We start from the raw sequence: 7,192 nt of genomic DNA, 5'->3' as shown, positions 1-7,192 counted from the left end.
GGATGGTATGGTGCACTAATGTGATGCCTGATGCCATTTTTTTTCCTTCAAAAACTTGTTTATTTTGTTTGAAGAAAGATTTGGCGCGTTATCAGAGAAAAGTATTTTCGGTAGGGCAAAAGTAGGTAAAAGAGACCGTAGAACGTCAATGACGTGTTTGGACGTCGTGGCAGACATCGTGTAAACTTCCAGCCACTTAGAGTACGCATCGTACATGACTCCGCAGATGTGGATACGTTTCGCCACCCACCGACTGAATAGTGGATCGTTTTCAGTTACTGTTCGAGTCTTTCCACAAAGTTAGCCCAGGTGCCAGGACTTCTGTGGAAAGCGGTAAGTGTTCGAAACGTCGACAACGTCGGTAGCCAGGTGTTGTGCTTGAAACTGGACACTTACCAATCGCTGAGAAGAAACTTGCTTGTTCGTCTGCCATGAGTCGTCCGATATCCGGTCATCACCACAACACCATCTCCCGACAAAACTGGTCTTCATTGTCCGCATGTCCATGGTTAGCAATCACGTCAACTTATAAATTTCCAAACGCTCATAACTTGCCGTCGCTAAACGCCGTTCATTCATAGCGTCTTCATTGCAAATAAACGTCTTCCTATTTCTTCTGATGGTTTCCCTAAGCTGTACTTACAACATAATCTGTGTCGGTACTTCCGAAAATATTGCAACGGCATTTGTTTTCCGGGAACTATAATATAACAACCTTTACAACATCTTCCGGACCCCGTGAAACACAATATTTCGTGACGTTATTTTAGTCGTCATTAAAATGGTGAGGTAAGTACCGTAAATCGCGAAGCGATTTACTTGACGTCCGCTTCCACTGGTTGAGTCTACTGAGCGTGCATTCCTGCAGAGGAAATTTTCATTGATAGAATATTGACACGTCAATCAACACTTGATTCCTTCTGGGTAAGGTTTATTGCGAAAGCACGTTACAACCGCCGACCGCATCTCCCTATATCAGAGAACAATTTATACCCAGCCTGACATTCTCGCATACATCCGTTTGCTGGGCCACGCTACTTGAGCTAGCTGAGCACAGCTGGCAGCGGCGCGAGCAAGGCCACGAGGGGAACGTGATGGTGCTCGAGCCATCCCACTGTGAACCAATGTTTCGGCCACCCCACGGGTGCGTGTCGCCATCTATTGGTTGAACTAACGCCTTGTTCAAGATGGCTGCCGTGGGACCGCAGCCTTAAGGAGGGAAGTGTGTAGTGATCTGTGATAAGTGATTTTTCCACCAGATGGCGCAACGTGTGTTCTGTTTAGTATGCTTTGATGGTGAATTTATCGGGTTGTCTTATCTTGTTGTTATGTGTGTTTATGCATCTATGATGTCACGTGACATATGTTAACAAAAGAGCCGCCGTCCGTCAGCGACGTCAGAGAACTACGGGACACCCAGCAGGCAACATGTCTTTGTCTCATTCTTCGTAAGCCCCGAACGCGCGGGGCCGCGGCTTCCTACCCGGCCACATCATGTGAGTGCTGTTAGCGTCCTCTCCTTTCGTACCGCCGTGTAGAGGAGATTACTACACAAGTGCTGTTGTTCCGGCGAGCTATAAACCATATTTTGTTATTGTAACAACATACACACGAGAGTACTGTCCCAAAAATTGGAACGTTTCTTCTCAACGTGAAGAAAGACAACTAACATTGCCGTGCCTGTCTGATGAGAGAGGGCTTCGCAGACCCCTAGGATGCCTTCTCGGACCCCCTTTTGAGAACCACTGCATTATAGAAGTGGTGGCGTTGTCCCAAGTCGAGAGACCTCAAACAACGTGACATTTCTGAATATGATCTGGCTGCGATAAATAGTTGGTCTGTTTTATTGTCAGCCAGTAGCTTTTTAAGACGCCCTCGACGCACTGCTAAAATGCTTAGCAGAGAGAGAGTATGCCTGTAGCGTGGCGCGCACACACACACAAATAAATTATATCAACGTATTTATTAATATTACCCTAAAAACGATTTTGGTATAGAAAGAGTCAAGTTCGACGGGTCAAAGCGAGATATTTTTGGGAATGGCTCTTTTAAAAGGGCCAGGGGAAAAGGGCGAAACGAGAACGGGTCCAAATGAGGAGGGTCGGAATGCGAAAGACGAAACGGGAAAGGACCAAATGCGACAGGTCCAAGAGAGAAGATCTTTTTGAGAATGGTTGTTTTGAGAAGGGCCAAGTGAGAAGGTCGAAACAAGAACGGGCTCAAATGATAACCATCCTTTCGAAACATGGAACGTGAGTGGCACTCTCGCTTTTTGCGCCCTCGGGAACAATATCGCCTTATGTCCCGATTTAGCCGCTTCGATCCACGATCATTTGTGCTAATCGTTTTTTTTTTTTCAGTTGCAGCTGTACTTGCTCTCAGTATTACAATAAAGTGCCGGTGTTGCTTCTAATTTATTTAATGCTATTCGAGGTGCTACGTTTTGTTTGAATGGTTTAAACTAATTAAACAACGTTATATTTCAGGCACTCCTTATATGAAATATCTGCGATTTGCAATGCACCAGCAGACGTACGAGATGTTTGATAATAATTTTAATCGGGTCTCACCTCCGGCCCGATACAGTCTTAAATCGGGACAACTTTATAACCTCCGAGGAATTCTGGCACAAAGATTGAATACCCTTCTTGCTGTGAATGACCATTTGAGCGATGTCTTCGATGCTGCTTTGAGAGCAGTTAAAAAGCCCGCGGGCTTGAGTGGTTAATGATATTGTTTCTCACTTTAGATACGTTCATACTCCTAACCAACCTTGAAGATCACTAAGTTTTGTACAATCGAAATAAATACGCAATGTTTTATTACAGAATTCTCAAATCGCTTCATTCTGTTGTCGCGGCGAATATGAAATACCGAATGCGACTCAGTTAACAAAAAGAAACCACCGGGATCTTTCATTGTTTGTGCACAGCTATAAAAAAGATGATTAATGCGATACATCGTCTGTGATGGTGCTCACGAAATGTCTGCCGTCCGGCAGATGCTTCGTGAGCATCGTCTGTGAGTGCTGCATACCCCTAGCGGCTTCCCGCGTTTCGATGGCTGAATCGTACAGCTTAAAGCGAGTGTTCTGCGCTGACTATCCCAACACGGACAAGAAAAAAAATTGAATATCAAAAACACTTTGGTAGCGTGAAGGATTTGGACATCGCTTTATTAAAGGAGCATATGCCAGAAGCAGCTTACCCCGTCCGAGGTGCCGACGTGTTGTGTGAGAACTGCTTGAGCCGCTGGAAGAAACTCGCCATGGAATCTCCAGAGGCATCTGAGCCTGGCGAAATTTTTGTTCCTCGGGAAGCAGCTGCCGAAGATCTCAACAGATTCATTTAGTCAACAGAAGTATCACCTCAGAAATCACGGACTGAGTTGAAATCGCATTGTCCGAAGCCTTACTCAATACGGAAACAGAGGGAGATCAAGAGCGTTTCCGTTAAGAAAAGTTTATCAAGCCTCACTGCAGCATATAAAGTCACGGAGGAGCCTGAAGCCTCGGTGCAGAGCTGCAAAATCTGTTCGGAGTTGTTCAGCAACCTGAGGGATGCGTTCGATTCTTCTGATTCGTACCAAGAACGATGCCGTCTCCCGACCTTGCTCCCGAGGAATCTCTCCCAACAACAGATACAAAATTTGTTCCTTCAGCAACTCGCCGCCTGGTCTTTTTTTTTAAAAGCAAGAAAGAACTACGAGACAGTCGGAGTGAGGTCAATTCCTGACAGCTACACAAGAATGAGGCTCAGCCAAGGATACGTTCAGGTGGCACTGAATTACTACACCAAAGATGAACTCAACTACTCCAGCAAAGCCCGAAGAAGAATGACGTTATTGGCATAATTTCAAAGGAACAAACAAAATGCGTGTCGAAATGTTTTATGACTACGTGTATTCGTGAAACTTTCCGGTTGTTTAGGGTGGCTCACGCTGACACGGCCATTGGGCTCACCATGTTCTACTCATTGAGGCCAAACGGGGTGCAGTGTACATCTTGGCACAAAGTTTTCGTGTGCACGTACTGCGCTAACATTAAGCTCAGTGTTTGTGCCTTAGAAAAGTCACTGGGAAACTGAACTGACTATATCGACCCTCCATCTAGGAAGTGTTTCCTCAGCCAGGGCAGCTTATGCCCAGCAGCTGAAACTTTTACTGCGCCTGGACTCCAAGATGTCCAAGATGGTGATAAAGTGCTATACTCAGCCTGGGAGGAAGGAGAGCTTACAAGAAAATAATTGAGTCCTGTTATGTTTGTGGAACACCTTCAAGAGTGATTGAGAAAATAAGTGCTCAAATAAAAAAATGCTCAAATAAAAAATAGTCAATATTTCTTCATTCATGCTTATTTTATGGTGTGCGGAAATTGATTTCAGATATGCAGATAACGGATATTTCGAAACATTTGGGGGGCGGGGGGGGGGGGGGGGGGGGGGGTGAGGGTTGGCATATTCAAGGCAAAGTATAACAAACTATCGTCACTGAAATACATAGTTAAATCAAAATGAATTGGGCATAATAACACGCACACATGGTGATTATATGAAACAATGTCAGTGTTGTAAGGAATATTGAAAAAAATTGTAAAAACAATTGCACTCTAAGCAACGGGTGACGCGGCGCTCACGCACGCATTGTGTACTGATCAGAATTACGTGCTTTCGACTAGAAATTACCGCTAATAAAAAAGTAACTGTGACTTCTTATTTATTTATGCCATTTTATTTATGCCAAGCGCCCACACATTAAGAGGCAGTCGCCTGCGGTCACAGCAAGAATATCCGTGGATGTCCACCGCTTGAGCTTCAATTTTGCGTTGAGCATTCAAAAGCTCTAGACCGAGCAGTCGCTTATTCAAAGTGGACGCTCTCAGGTATGTTTTCAAACGTCGTAGTGAAGAGAACGAGCGCTCAGCTTGTGCCGTTACACGAAGGGTCGCTATGATCTTGAGGAGTCGATAAACGTTTGAGAAGAGGTCCTTCGGAAAGAAGGCGACCGCCTGTGCCGCAGACGTAACGAGCGTTTCAGGTTTCTCACTTTTTCATTGGAAGCCTAAAAGTTCCTTATTATTGGCGAAGTTTTTCTCACTTCGTGAAATTTCCCTCCATCAAGACGAGCGTCTCGGTAGTCGCTCACGGATGCGATGAAATCTGTCTTGCTGTCTGCTTTTCATGTCGAGGTGGCATCCCATGCAATTCGTTATTAGATTAATCTTTTCGTTGCACGGAACATCAGAAACTCCGAAGAGCCTTCATATTTTCACTACACATATGCGCAAGGGTACTCAAGTTAAATTTCACGTTCGGCGTGTTGTTTGCGTGAAATTTGTGTGTGGTGTGTGAGGTCATTTCTCCGAGGGACGAAATGACGAGTTCGGACTGACGACTTCTCACCCGCCCCCCCCCCCCCCGAGGATATACCGCTGCTGCCTTTGAACCACACTGCAAGATAAAGCGGCCTAGCAAAAATAAGACTCTCTTTCCCTTTCCTTCGGCATCTTGTTCTGTAGCACGAAATGTATTAACAGATAATAGATTTTGGTTTTGTGATTGTTCTGGATTACCATCGCCCTATATACGGGCACCTATACACGAACTCATCTCTGTGACGTCACAGCGCGGTGGTGGCGCGTCGGTCGCACTTCCGGTCTGGGGCTGTAGGCAGAAGTCCCCATGCCAGACGTGTATTCCTGCGTTGTTTTGAAAGGAACCAGACAAAAACCTGCCTTCTCGTCAAAACGCCGCGACTGGGGCCGTACCAAAAGTGTCGAGAAAAGTTTGAAGGTCAGTTTTCACATGCTCGGTTCGTCCGAGAATCTGGATATGTGCCGTGAAAAGGGAAAAGCAGACGCCGTCGGACAACGATTGCTTGGGTGGGAAGCACTTTGGGTTGAATTCACGAATACTTGGGGTCATCAGATTTATTTGTTTTGTTCCAACATGAACGCCACAAAAATGTCAAGTTGTGCGGACCACCTGTGGAGTACGTTCAGTGCGACTTCAATTCAAACGGTCGCCTGATCGTTCGAACTGTCGTCTGCTCTTTCAAACGTTTCTGCTTGTTGTCTGCTCTCTTAGACGACGCCGGTCCGTAGACCAAATGTTGGCCCGGTACTTGCGATAAGAAGTGAGTGCAGGCCTCAAAAGACGTAAATTTGAAGGTTGGTAAGCAGGCTCGATGTAAACAGTAGATACAAGGAGATGCTGGTCATTGTTACCAGTGACCAACACCGACTTGTTGTTATGCCTAATTCAGTCGGTCCGATTCTGCTTGCGATTTTCAGTATCGTCGTCGACCATCTCAGCTACGGTTCACGCTTTTGCAGCCCGAGCGGCGTCGCGACTGAAAATTCCGAGCGAAATCTCATGCGAATCAGGCTTTAGCGTACAATCTGCGGCGTCCTCGCGGAATGAATCGCCGCATGTCACATTATTCACGCGAAGTTTTGCGGTGTAACGATCCTCGGTAATTCCGCTGACGCCGCTCAAGATAGTCAGACATCGCCAGGAAGACGTAGAACCAACAATTCGAACGCGAAAAAGGGCAGGGGGACTCACACCGACGCCGACAACATCGCATTTCAATGGTTTGTTTATGGGCGACGGCGAGTTCTTGCCCACACCCCCATCGCGCATGCGCGGCGCCGGTGGCGTCCGCTAGGGGCGCTCCGGGCGCTCCGGTTTGTTTGTAAGCATGAGCTGGTGTATAGTGTTTGTGCGAGGATGGTTGCTCTGATTTTTCAGCGTCGATATTTTTTTTGTATTGGTTTTTGCTGCTTAATTTTTTTGTGACACTATAGCCTCCCGGTAACAGCCAGGCGGCGCCAGTAGACTGAGAACCCAAGGTTATACCCTGCCTCGGTGTAACTTGGCAGAGGGTGAACGATAAGCCCCCCATCGCGTGCCGACGGCTTCGATATCCGCTACGTATACGAGCGCAACGCACAGATATTGGATCATGACGCAGCGTAAAGCCTGAAACTTCTTCGCAGCAAAGGCGCACTCCGATGATACTCACGCTCCGACTGGCCTGCCGGGCCGCAGCGTCCGCCGCACTTGCATGTTCTGCGATCACGGCTTCCTGGCCTACCCAGTATTTCTTGCTTCAGGCACTAGGCTATAGCTGCGCCACCAGAGTAATAGCTTACGTTTGAATAAAGCAGCTGCCACTCCCAGGCATGCCCAAT

This window comes from Ixodes scapularis, unplaced genomic scaffold, assembly GCF_016920785.2.
Source record: "Ixodes scapularis isolate PalLabHiFi unplaced genomic scaffold, ASM1692078v2 ptg000658l_1__unscaffolded, whole genome shotgun sequence".
In the NCBI taxonomy this organism is placed as follows: domain Eukaryota; kingdom Metazoa; phylum Arthropoda; class Arachnida; order Ixodida; family Ixodidae; genus Ixodes; species Ixodes scapularis.
The sequence above is the reverse complement of the archived record's forward strand: the minus strand, read 5'-3'. Positions refer to the sequence as shown.